At 44.6% G+C, this 12,667-nt stretch overlaps 1 protein-coding gene across 5 annotated transcripts in view; it reads left to right on the forward strand.

Moving 5' to 3' along the window:
• Window positions 1-12,667, forward strand: part of cdc27 (cell division cycle 27) — a 135,926-nt gene that overhangs the window by 11,218 nt on the left and 112,041 nt on the right. The window lies entirely within an intron of this gene.

A 12,667-nucleotide genomic window follows, 5' to 3' on the forward strand; every position in this document is an offset into this window, starting at 1 on the left:
AAAGCAGTGAAACACACTGAGATTATTGAACCTGGGGTTCTGAGACTCTTGAGGTACATTGAGCCTGATGATGAGAAGCTGATATCACTGCACCAAGCCCATCCAACTCACTGAAGGGTGAAAAAGCAATAAACTAGTGAACAGTTGGACTACTAATTTGTCACTGCTTTGAATTTGTAGATCCTATTTTTTTTTTCACTATGCATCATGAATTGAAATACTTGATAGTTTTTATGTAATAACTGCATAAAGGGGGGATGCCTGGCATATGGTCTGTGAGCCAAACGTGATGAACCTTAAAACTTTCTGGCCCAAAGGGGTGTGGATATTAATTCATTGTTAATTTAGAGCAGTGATTCCTAGGTTTCTGGGTGCATAAGGAATCAAGGTATAGAATTTAATGCAGGAAAATGGTGCTGAGATAGAAGTTCTTTTTTGATGTTCTTGGTTAAAGGAAAAGTAGCCTTATGGGTTTTATTTTGTTCTGCTGAAGCATTCTGTTGCATTGGTTTTTTTTGGAATTGGAGTCAAAAAGTCAAAGTTGTTGAGCTTCACTGCAAATATGGGGGTCTAAACCTCCTCCAAATTGTAAAATTCTTCAACTTTGAATATACTGTTAAACTTGGACATTATGGACGTGGACAGATAAACCTTCTGAATCTGTCACTTTATTCTCTTGCTGGATTTTGCCCTCCTGTTAGGATGCTACACCAGTTTGATTTCATTTGGTTCATCGGGTTGTGAATTGGGAGGTGGAGAAAAGAAATATTCTTTTTAGTGGAATGTTTTCAGTGAAAATTTGTTACTTCAGATTTCCTTGTGTGTGTCAGAGAAAATATATTAAAATACTTGCAGTTTTTGCTGCTGGCAAAGCTGGAATTGCAATTGATTTATTATTGGCATGTATTCCAAGATACAGTGGAAAACTTGTATTGCATACTGTTCATACAAATCAGTGCATTGAAGTTGAGCAAGGTTTTAAAAAAAAATGTATAATCAAGTGTAATAGCTGCAGAGACAGTAGTGCAGGTAAACAGTAAGGTGCAAGATCATAATGAGGTAGATTGTGAGGTCAAGCATCTAAGTTTTCATACTATGGAACAATTTAATAGTTTCATAGCAGTTATAGAAGCTGTTTTTGAGCATGGTGGTCTATGATTTCAGGCTTTTGTACCTTCTGCCTAATGGAAGAAGAGGGATAAGAAAGGGGGTGGAGTCTTTGATCATATGCTGGTTGCTTTACTTGTGCACTGAGAAGTAGGCAGATTCCATGGAGGGAAGACTGGTTTCTGACATGTGCTGAGTTGTGTCCACAACTCTACAATTTCTTGTGCTCCCATATAGAGCTGTTGCCATTCTAAACCATGATGCATTTAGGTAGAATGCTTTCTGTGGTGCACCAATAATGATGATAAGGCTTGACCGCAACATACTGAATTTCTTTAGCCTCCTGAGTATGTAGAAGTGACAGTGAGCTTTCCTGGCCATTACCTCTATTTGGTTGGACCAGGACAATCTATTGGTGATGTTGACTCCCAGAAAATTGAACCTTTCTATGTTATCAATCTCGGCATCATTTTATATAGATGGGAGCAGGTGCTGTGCACCCCTTCCTGCAGTCAATGACCTGCTCTTTCCCTGACTTGAGGGAAAGGTTGTTGTCATGACACCATGCTACCAAGCTCTTTATCTCCTTCCTGTACTGTGACTCATTATTTGAGATTCAGTCCACTACAGTGGTGTCACCTGTAAACGTGTAGACTGATTTGGAGCAGAATCTGGCCATGCAGTCATGAGTGTACAGGGTGCGGGTGCATTTTTGTAAAGCAACAGAGTAATTGTGGCAGCTATGTTGCTACCTATCCTTATTGTGGTCTGTTGGTCAGAAAGTCAAGAATCTCGTTGCAGAGCAAGCATTGACTCCCAGTGTCCAGAGTTTAATAAATTTGGTTGGCATTCTAATATTGCAGGTAGAGCTGTAGTCAATAAATAATCATGTGACATGCGTGTCTTTATTGTCCAGGTGAATGTGGGGCCAGGCTGGGGGGGGTGGGGGGGATGGTGTTCACCATTCACCTGTTTCAGCAGTAAGCAAATTGCAGTGGCAGGACTTCAGTTCTAAATATTTTTTTGGAATGGCATCTTTTTGTTGCTTGCCATTTCTTATCTTGCAGTGCTCAGACTGGGTTGTTTTGGGGCAGTGAATCTGAATCCTGGTCAAATAAGTACTTGTGTGGGAGGGAAGGGGATGCAGTTATGGCTATGATTCAGAGTGCAGAGAACTGGGCCAGCAAGATGTAAACCATTATTACTCTTGTCTCACACTGAAGATAATTTGAATGGCATATGTTTGTTGAATTGAAGTCACGGATAAGGACTAAACTTTCCACATAATGACTTCAAGATGGTCCCCTTTAAATGAAAAGTTAATTCCAATTCAACAGGATAACTCCATCTTTTCTTTTTCTTTTTACAATATTTTTATTCAGAAGAGAAAAAAAACAAGATTTACAGAGTGCAACACATAGATACATCTCAGCATGTGTACATTCATATATTGTAATAAAATTGATCAAAATGTTATAGCATGACACATAAAGGTATACCATTCTGTAATCAAAAATTTAAAGATAAGTCATTCATCATAAAATAACTTTTTTTATAAAAAAAAGTCAACCCCCTACCAACTACCAAAGAAAAAAGCTGATGGATGATAATGGATAATCAGAAAAAAAATTTGCTTAAGAAAAGATAAATATACATAAAAGTTTGTGCACTGTTAAACTTTATAAATTGGAAAAGTAATTTAGGAAAGGTCCCCAGATATCATAAAAAGGTTGTTTCGAATTCAAGACTGAGCAGCGGATCTTTACTAAATTTAAATAAGACATAATATCATGTAGCCATTGAAGATGTGTAGGAGGGATAGGTAGACTCCTTCCATTTAAGCAAGATTGCTCTGCTTGCTAAAAGAGAGGTAAAAACTAAAACCTGTAGGTTAGGAGTATTTAAAGTTATATCTTCATTTGCAATAATACCAAACAAGGCAGTGAGGGGATTTGGGTCAAATTGGACCCTAAAAAGTTGTGAGAAGGTATGAAATACTTCCCGCCAAAACTTTTCAATTTTAGGGCAAAACCAAAACATATGAATTAAAGAGGCATCAGCAGAGTTGCATTTATTTACAAAATGGAGAAACATTTGGGTAAAAACTGGACAGCTTCTGTTTAGAAATGTAAGCTCTATGAACCTCTTTAAATTGTAGAAGAGAATGATGAGCACAGAAAGATGATTTATTAACCCGTTTAAGAATTTTATTCCATCTATCATCAGAAATCTGACAATTTAGGTCATCCTTCCAAGCTTTTTTTATTTTATCTAAAAAGTCTTGTCTAGAATCAATCAACAAGTTATAGATGCCAGCAATAGAACCATTAACAAAAGGTTTTAAATTTAAAAGATCGTCCAGTAAATTTTTATCAGGACCTACAGGAAAAGTAGTTAATTGGAAACTCTATCTTAAAGTTTTAATTGCTTATCTTTCAAATTTTCATTTCATTTCACTTTTTGTTGATCTCTTTTATTTAACTGAATTTGATATTAAATCTACTTGCTATGAGTTGCACTTAATTCTTGATAGCTGACAATTGATTTGTGATTAGAAACATAGAAAACTTACAGCACAATACAGGCCCTTCAGCCCACAATGCTGTGCTGAACTTGTACTTTAGAAATTACCTAAGGTTACCCATAGCCCTCTATTTTTCTAAGCTCCATGTACCTATCCAGGAGTCTTTTAAAAGACCCTATTATATCCACCTCCACCACTGTCGCCGGCAGCCCATTCCACGCACCACTCTCTGCATTTATATAAAAAAAACCTTACCCCTGACATCTCCTCTGTAACTACTTCCAAGCACCTTCAAACTGTGTCCTCTCATGTTAGCCATTTCAGCCCTGGGGAAAAAGCCTTTGACTGTCCACATGATCAATGCCTCTCATCACCTCATACACCTCTATCAGGTCACCTCTCATCCTCCGCCGCTCCAAGGAGAAAAGGCTGAGTTCGCTCAGCCTATTCTCATAAGGCATGCTCCCCAATCCAGGCAACATCCTTGTAAATCTCCTCTGCGCCCTTTCTATGGCTTCCACATCCTTCCTGTAGTGAGGTGACCAGAACTGAGTACAGTGCTCCAAGTGGGGTCTGACCAGGGTCCTATGCAGCTGTAATATTACCTCTGATCAGGAAAATGCCTCTTTTGAAGCACAAGGTTCATATTTTTTCCTTTTCAGCTATCCTATCTAAATATGTTTTCCCTTTGTGCCTCCAAAAAGTCTGTCTTGAGCATTTCGAGCAAAAACACAATGCTACTAGATTATCCTCTGCAGTGGGCTAGATTGTCCTTTGTCTCATTTGCTTTCTCCACCTGTTTTGTTGTCTTTGCCAACCTTTGTGGACCCCATGAGACTGTTGGAGCTCTAGACATTGTCATCATCCTACTGAGTGGTCTCTATGGACAACCAGTTCTCAGGGGACTGATCTGGCGACCTTGCCCTGTTCGCCCTAATGGTCATTTCACAACTTGTGGTACCAGCAAAAATGAAAAATTTAAAAGCACTCAGCAGGTTGAATGCTCTCCCTGGGGAGAGAAACAGAATCATTAATTAGAACTGGAAAATTGATATCGCAATTGTGTTTTTAGTGGTGGAGAAAGAAGATGGAGCATGTTTATACATGCTTCTGAGATTATTTCAAAATAAATTTGGAAGCTCCTTTAATCATTAAATAATCTTAAATGCAACTTCCTGAAAAGATCAGAGGTGGTACTCAAATCAATGCTGGGTTTAAAACTGAGGTGTGAAATATGAAGTGTATTTGCCCCACGATTCAGTAAGGCTGAGCTCTGCCTTAGCCTCAGTGCTGAGTTTAGTGTTATTGCAATGTTAAGGGTGATTTTTGTCAGGAATGCACTAATCCACCAAGCTGACCTTACTAACAGGGCTCCTCTCATTGTCCACTGAAAGGAAATAGCCCTTTGAATAGTTTACTGTTTCATTTCTTCACTGATTAAATAAAATTTATACAATTTAATTATGTGTGCATGTATCTAATATAGTTATATACTGTATAATTCTTTTGATAACTTCGCTCTTTATTCTGTGCAGTCCTTCAACATATTCTAGCCACTTCCAGTATTAAGTAGAAACACAAATCTTTTAAAGTTATCAAAATAATTCACATTGAATACTTTTCCTTACTACCCCCTCCAGTCTCTCCTTTTTTTTTGTGCTGAACTTAATAATTATGGTTCATGTACTTATTAAAATTCCCTTTTAATTTCTGTATTTCTCTATAATCAATCTTGCACTGCATTCTGAGGTGGATTGCTTGCATATTGTCCCCTGTGACTTTATTCATGCCCAGGAACATTAAATATTGATTTCCTTCCTTAAATCATAGATTTAGAAGAATGCAGCTTGCATGTTACTCTGTTTGATTTATAATGACTGGCCATGTTAGAATTAAACAGGAAGAGATGTTAGATGCCTTGAAGCAAATAAAGGTTGTTAAATCTGCAGGGCATGATTAAGTATACGTTGCCCAAAGTGAAATCCCAGGCTGCTGTGGGAGCCAGTGGAGATTACTGGGACCCTGATGGATTTTTTGTTGTGCATTATGTAAGGAGCCAAATGAACAAATGTGGTTTCTTTATTCAAAACAAACAGCAGGGGTAAGCTAAGTAATTATAGGCCAGTGAAACTTTAACTGTGTTTGGAAAATTATTGTGAAAATAATTCTCATGACAGATTTATTTAAGCTTAGAAAGACAGAGCTTGATTAGGGGTAGTAAGCATGCCTTTGTCGATGGGATACCCTGTTTCACAAATTTATTTGAGCTTAGAAGTAATAAAATAAGTTGGTAGTTTAGCAGTTGTCATCTAATGAATTTCATTAGATGACATCCATAATAGCATGGATATCAATGTAGAAAATCACATGAAAGTTTGTGGTGTTTTGGATTGGGAGGATGGTATTCTTGCACTCCAGTGTAACATTCATCAACCTGGAAATTGAGCAGAGGAATGGCAGGTGGAATTTAATTCTGACAGATGTGACATGTTGCATTTTTGAGCGTCAAGTGAGGATAAGTCATGCACAGAAAACATTACATTCTTTGGAAGACTGGGCAGAAGAAGAAAACCAACCTACAAATCCACAGCTCCCTGAAAGTAGCAGAAGAGCTACAGAAACTGAAGGGAAAAGGGTATGAGATCCTTGCCTTCATCATGGTGGCATAAACTTTATGAAAGATTGGTTTGGCTGCATCTGAAATGGTGTGTGCAGTTCTGGTCACCACACCGTAGGAAGTCCATAATTCTGCTGGGAAAGGTGTAGAGGGGATTCATTGCAATATTGTATGGATTGATACATTTCAGTTTTAGGAAATATTGGATAGGCTAGGATTCTCCTTGAAACAGGTGTGATCTTGCAGAGATGTACAGGATGGTTAGAGTAAGCTGTAGAATTTTTTTTTAGCAACACATACAACATGCTGGAGGAACTCAGTAGGTCGGGCAGCATCCATGGAAATGAGCAGTCAATGTTTCGGGCTGAGACCCTTCATCAGGAATTTTTTAATCCTTTGGTAGCAGAGTCTAAAACAAGAAAATGGAGACATCTCTTTGTCCCTTCTTAAGGAAAGAGAAAACCTGCATGTTGAATACCAGGTGAAACATAAAGTCTCTGGGCTAATTGCAAATCTGTGTCTTTGCTATTGCTTTGCTCACGCTTGAGTGCTCAGTGGCGGTGCTGATGCTTTCTTTTTGCCAGTGGGGGGGAAGGGAGATTGTTGCTCGCTGCCACTTACACATGGTGGGGGGGGGAGTTGGAGGGAACTTTGGGGTTTTAACATTTAACTGACGTTCATTCTTTGGGGACTCCTGTTTTCGTGGATGGTTGTGAAGAAAAAGAACTTCAGGATGCATATTGTATACATTTATCTGACATTAAATTGTACCTTTTGAAGAAGTCATCGGTGAAGAGGAGGTTCAGAGAGGATGCAAGGGGTGTGGAAAATTATTTGTGCAGTGGTTAGTGATGCACCATCAATAACTCACTCTGAGACGGAAGGTGAGATATCGGCTTTTATTGACTGGAAGAAGGAACCAGGAGTGAGTGACCATCATACTACGTCCTGGAGACTGAGGCCGAGCACCAGGCCTCAGATCGCCTTTATACAGGGGCCTGTGGGAGGAACCACAGGAGCAATCAGCAGGGGGCGTGTCCAGACAGGCTCACGTAGTTCACCACATTCACCCACCCTTTGTTTAAAAGAGTCCCCATGTGGCGAAGTTTCTTACAAGTCAAGTCTATCAGGCGGTCGAATCTGTCGCTGTGATCTACGTAGCACCGGCTGTGATTGCACAGAAGCCGGTGACATTGGTGATTGCACAGGAGACGGAGGTTGTGCTTGTTCCAGCCCACTAGGCGCCAGTGATCCCTCACACATGTGCAAGGCGCCTGGTATATGTGTGTACGAAACGCCCGGTATATAAGTGTCGTGAGGAGTCTGTGTAGGGCCTGGTGAGCACAGTGTCACCTCAGGTGCAGGGTTCATAGTTACCGGAGAGACTTCAGGGTAGTGGTCTGCTGCACCTGCGGGTGCCAGGTCGCAGATGGAGACCGTGTCCTCCCGCCCATCAGGTAAGACCACGTAGGCATACTGGGGGTTCACATGTAGAAGGTGAACCCTCTCGACCAGCGGGGAGTATTTATTACTCCTCACATGTTTCCGGAGCAGCACTGGCCCCGGGGACGTCAGCCAAACTGGTAGGGTGGTCCCAGTGACAGACTTCCTGGGAAAAGAGAATAGGCGTTTGTGAGGGGTGGCATTGGTGGACGTACATAACAGAGAGTGGATAGAGTGGAGTGCCTCAGGGAGGACCTCCTGCCATCGAGAGACCAGCAACCCTTTTGACTTAAGGGCTAAAAGTGTGGCCTTCCACACCGTGGCATTCTCCCGCTCCACCTGTCCATTACCCCGTGGATTATAACTCGTGGTCCGACCAGTAGCAATGCCCCTAGCTAGCAGGTACTAGCGCAGCTCGTCACTCGTAAAGGAGGACCCTCTATCACTGTGGATATAGCAGGGATACCCGAACAGAGTGAAGAGCTGGCGCAGGGCTTTTATGACGGACGTGGCAGTGGTGTCGGGACAGGGAATGGCAAAGGGGAACCGTAAGTACTCGTCGATAACATTGAGAAAATAAACATTGCGGTCAGTGGAGGGAAAGGGGCCCTTAAAGTCAACACTCAGTCGCTCAAAAGGGCGGGTGGCCTTGACAAGTTGCGCCATGTCAGGATGGTAGAAGTGCGGTTTGCACTCAGCGCAAATTTGGCACTCCCTGGTCATCGTCCTGATGTCCTCCAGGGAGTACAGCAGGTTCCGAGCTTTCACAAAATGGTAAAATCGGGTGACCCCTGGATGGCAAAGTTGTGCATGAAGGGCGTACAGCTGGTCAAGCTGTGTGCTAGCACATGTTCCCCGGGATAGGGCATCAGGGGGCTCATTGAGTCTGCCAGGCCGGTACAGGATATCATAGTTGTAGGTGGAGCATTCTATTCTCCACTGCAAAATCTTATCATTTTTGATTTTGCCCCGCTGTTGGTTGCTGAACATGAACGCAACCGAGCACTGGTCGGTCAGCAAGGTGAACCTTTTGCCAGCAAGATAGTGCCTCCAGTGCCTAACAGCCTCCACTATGGCCTGGTCTTCTTTCTCCACCGCGGAGTGCTGAATTTCAGAGCCTTGGAGGGTGCGAGAAAAGAATGCTACTGGCCTGTCTTCCTGATTGAGGGTAGCAGCCAGAGTGAAATCGGAGGTGTCACACTCCACTTGGAAGGGAACGGTCTCGTCCACCGCATGCATCGTAGCTTTGGCAATGTCCTCTTTATTGCAGCTGAAGGCCGCGCAGGCCTCAGCAGAGAGGGGAAACGTGGTAGACTTGACCAGGGGGCGGACCTTGTCTGCGTAATGGGGGACCCATTGGGCGTAATAGGAAAAAAAACCCAGGCACCGTCTGAGGGCTTTGAGAGTGGTGGGAAGAGGGAGTTCTAACAGGGGGCGCATACGGTCGGGATCAGGGCCAATGACCCCGTTTTCCATGACATACCCAAGGATAGCAAGGCGGGTGGTTCCGAACACACACTTGTCCCTGTTATAAGTAAGGTTCAGAGCTGCGGCCACTTGGAGAAATCGTTGGAGGTTGGTGTTGTGATCTGGCCAATCGTGACCACAGATGGTGATGTTATCCAGATAGGGAAATGTGGCCTGCAGCTGGTACTGGTCCACTATCCGGTCCATTTCCCTCTGGAAGACAGAGACACCATTCGTGACACCGAAAGGGACGTGCAGGAAGTGATAGAGCCTGCCGCCTGCCTCGAAGGCGGTGTAGGGGCGATCTTCTGGGCGGATGGGGAGCAGGTGATAATCGGATTTCAGATCTGTTGTCGAGTACACCTTGTACTGAGCTATCTGGTTGACCATATCCGCGATGCGGGGTAAGGGGTACGCGTCAAGCTGCGTGAACCTATTGATGGTTTGACTATAGTCCACCACCATCCTATTTTTCTGCCCAGTCCGAACAACAACCACCTGGGCCCTCCCAAGGGCTTGAGTTTGGCTCAATGATCCCCTCCCTGAGCAGCCGCTGCACCTCTGACTGAATGAAGGCCCTGTCCCCCGAGCTGTACCTCCTGCTTTTAGTTGCCACAGGTTTACAGTCAGGGGTCAGGTTGGCGAACAGCGGTGGGGGAGGGACTTTGAGGGTAGAGAGACTGCAAGTGGTGTCGGTAGCGCAGCTGTCGGCATGGTGCTGGATGGGACGTGTGGGCCCGTGTGTGTGTGTGGTCAGTAGTGATGAAGTCCCACAAAACTGAGGATTCCGGACAGTGAGTGGTGGGAGGGGCCCGTCATATACCATAGTCACACATTCGAGATGGCTCTGGAAGTCCAGCCCCAATAGCACAGGTGCGCACAGTTTAGGCATGACCAGTAGCGCAAAGTTCCGATATTCTGTGCCTTGAACCACCAATGTTGCTACACAACCCGCCCAGATGTCTGCGGAATGCGACCCAGAAGCCAAATTGATCCTCCGACTGACCGGCCGTGTTGCGAGTCCGCAGCGTTGCACTGTGTCCGGGTGAATAAAACTCTCAGTGCTGCCCGTGTCAAACAGGCATCTAGTCCTGTGCCCCTCCACCAGGATGTCCATCATGGACCTTGCAAGCTGGTGTGGGGTGCTTTGGTCGAGGGTTACAGTGGCCAGAGTTGAGCTGTTGGGGTACCCGGTAAGCATCGGAGGGTCGGGGGCGGAGCATGCTGACGCCGACAAAGATGGCCGCCCACATCCGGGCATGCAAGATGGCGGCCCCCACGTCTCACCCGCAGCGCTGCACTCCGCTCGCAGTTTAGACTTACAGACCTCGGCAAAATGGCCCCGCTTTCCGCAGCTGGAGCAGGTCGCTTCTTGCGCTGGGCAGCGTTGTCGGGGGTGCCTTTTGAGTCCGCAGAAAGAACAAAGCACGGGCTTCTGACGGGCCGCAGCTGTGGTCAGGTTCGGGGAGCTCGTGGAATCGCGACTGGCAGCGGCGTTGGCAAATTCGCTCCCGGGAGCCGTCGGTGGCGGGGTTTGAGGTGTCCACAGAATCGGCGGGGAATCACGTGGCTGGACTGCGTCAGCGTTGTGCAGAGCAGCTTCTAGAGCGTTGGCCGTCTCGATCGCCGAGTGTAAGGTCAGATCGGCTTTTTCCAGCAGCCACTGGCGCATGTACACTGTACACGTCACAAAGGCGTCTCGCACTAGCAGCTCTGCATGCTGTTCTGCCGTGAGTGTCTTGCAGTCACAAGTTCGGACGAGTGTCTGTAGTGCTCGGAGAAACTCAGCGCTCGATTCGCCAGGCCGCTGTCACCGGGTAGCTAAACGATGTCTTGCGTAGACGGTGTTCACTGGCCGCAGGTACTGTCTTTTGAGGGCGTCCAGTGCCCCATCGTAGGTCGGCAGGTCCCGGATAATGGAGTAAACTTTTGGGGTGACCCTCGAGAGGAGAATTCTGTGCATAACGGCAGGGTCAATCGCACGAACCTCCTCCAAGTATGATTGGAAGCATGCAAGCCAGAGTTCAAAAGCAAGAGCTGCTTCAGGGTCTTGAGGGTCCAAATCCAACCAGTCCGGACGCAAAACGGTTTCCATGTTTTAAAACTTCCAGTCAATAAAATTGATGCATCATCAATAACTCACTCTGAGACGTAAGGCGAGATATCGGCTTTTATTGACTGGAAGAAGGAACCAGGAGTGAGTGACCATCATACTACGTCCTGGAGACTGAGGCCGAGCACCAGGCCTCAGATCACCTTTATACAGGGAGGGGCCTGTGGGTGGAGCCACAGGAGCAGTCAGCAGGGGGCATGTCCAGACAGGCACACGTAGTTCACCACAGTTAGAATGTGCAGTATGCTGCCTGTTGAGGTACTGGAGCCAGGTACTTGCATTTAAGACTACAGAGCAGTTTTGAGTAAACGTGCAGTTGCAAGAAAAACTTGGTGAACCCTTTGCAATTACCTGATTTTCTGCATTAATCACTCATAAAATGTGGTCTGATCGTCATCTAAATCACTGTAATAGATGAACATAATCTGCCTAAACTAATAACACGCGAACAATTGTACTATTTCTCATCAATACGGAGTACACTATTTAAGTAATCAGTCCAGGTTCAAAAAAAAGTGTATATAGACCTCTGGGATAATGCCTTTTCCAAAAATTATTTGGAATCGGGTGCTGCAATCAATGAGGTGAGATTGGAGCTGTGGGTTGTAGAGGAGCCCTGCCCTAAAAAAGGCGCACACTTTTACCAACAGGTTACTGGCAGAGCCTGCTCTTCAAGAATGATCTATTTTTATGCCTCGATCAGAACAAATTTCAGCAGGACCTTAGAAGAATTGTAGAGGTGTATGAAGCTGGAAAAGACTACAAAAGCATTTCTAAAGACCTGAGTGTTCCATCAGTCCACAGTAAGTCAAATTGTCTGGAAATTGATGAAATTCAGTACTGTAGCTACTCTCCCTAAGAGTGGGCATCCTGCAAAGATCACACCAAGAGCACAATGTGCAATGCTGAAGGAGGTGGAAAAAGAACCCAAGGGTCATGGCAAAAGACCTGCAGAAATCTCTAGAACTTGCTAAAGTCTCTGCTCACGTGTCCTCTATAAGAAAAGCACTGAACAAGAATGGTGTTCATGGAGGGACACCTTAGAGGAAACCACTGCTCTCCAAAAACATTGCTATACATCTCAAGTTTGCAAAAGACCACCTGGATGTTCTACAATGCTCTGGGACAATGTTCTGTGGACAGATGAGACAAAAGTTGAACTTTTTGGTAGAAATGCACATTGCTATGTTTGGAGGAAGAAGGGCACTGCATACCAACACCAAAACCTCATCCCAACTGTGAAGCACGATGGAAGGAGCTTCGTGGTTTGGGGCTGCTTTGCTGCACTAGGGCCTGGACAACTTGCAATTGTCAAGGAAACAATGAATTCAAAATTGTATCAAGACATTTTACAGGAGAATGTCAGGGTAGTGGTCCGTCATCTGAAGCTTAATGG

This window comes from Hypanus sabinus, chromosome X1 (genome assembly GCF_030144855.1).
Source record: "Hypanus sabinus isolate sHypSab1 chromosome X1, sHypSab1.hap1, whole genome shotgun sequence".
Lineage (NCBI taxonomy): Eukaryota > Metazoa > Chordata > Chondrichthyes > Myliobatiformes > Dasyatidae > Hypanus > Hypanus sabinus.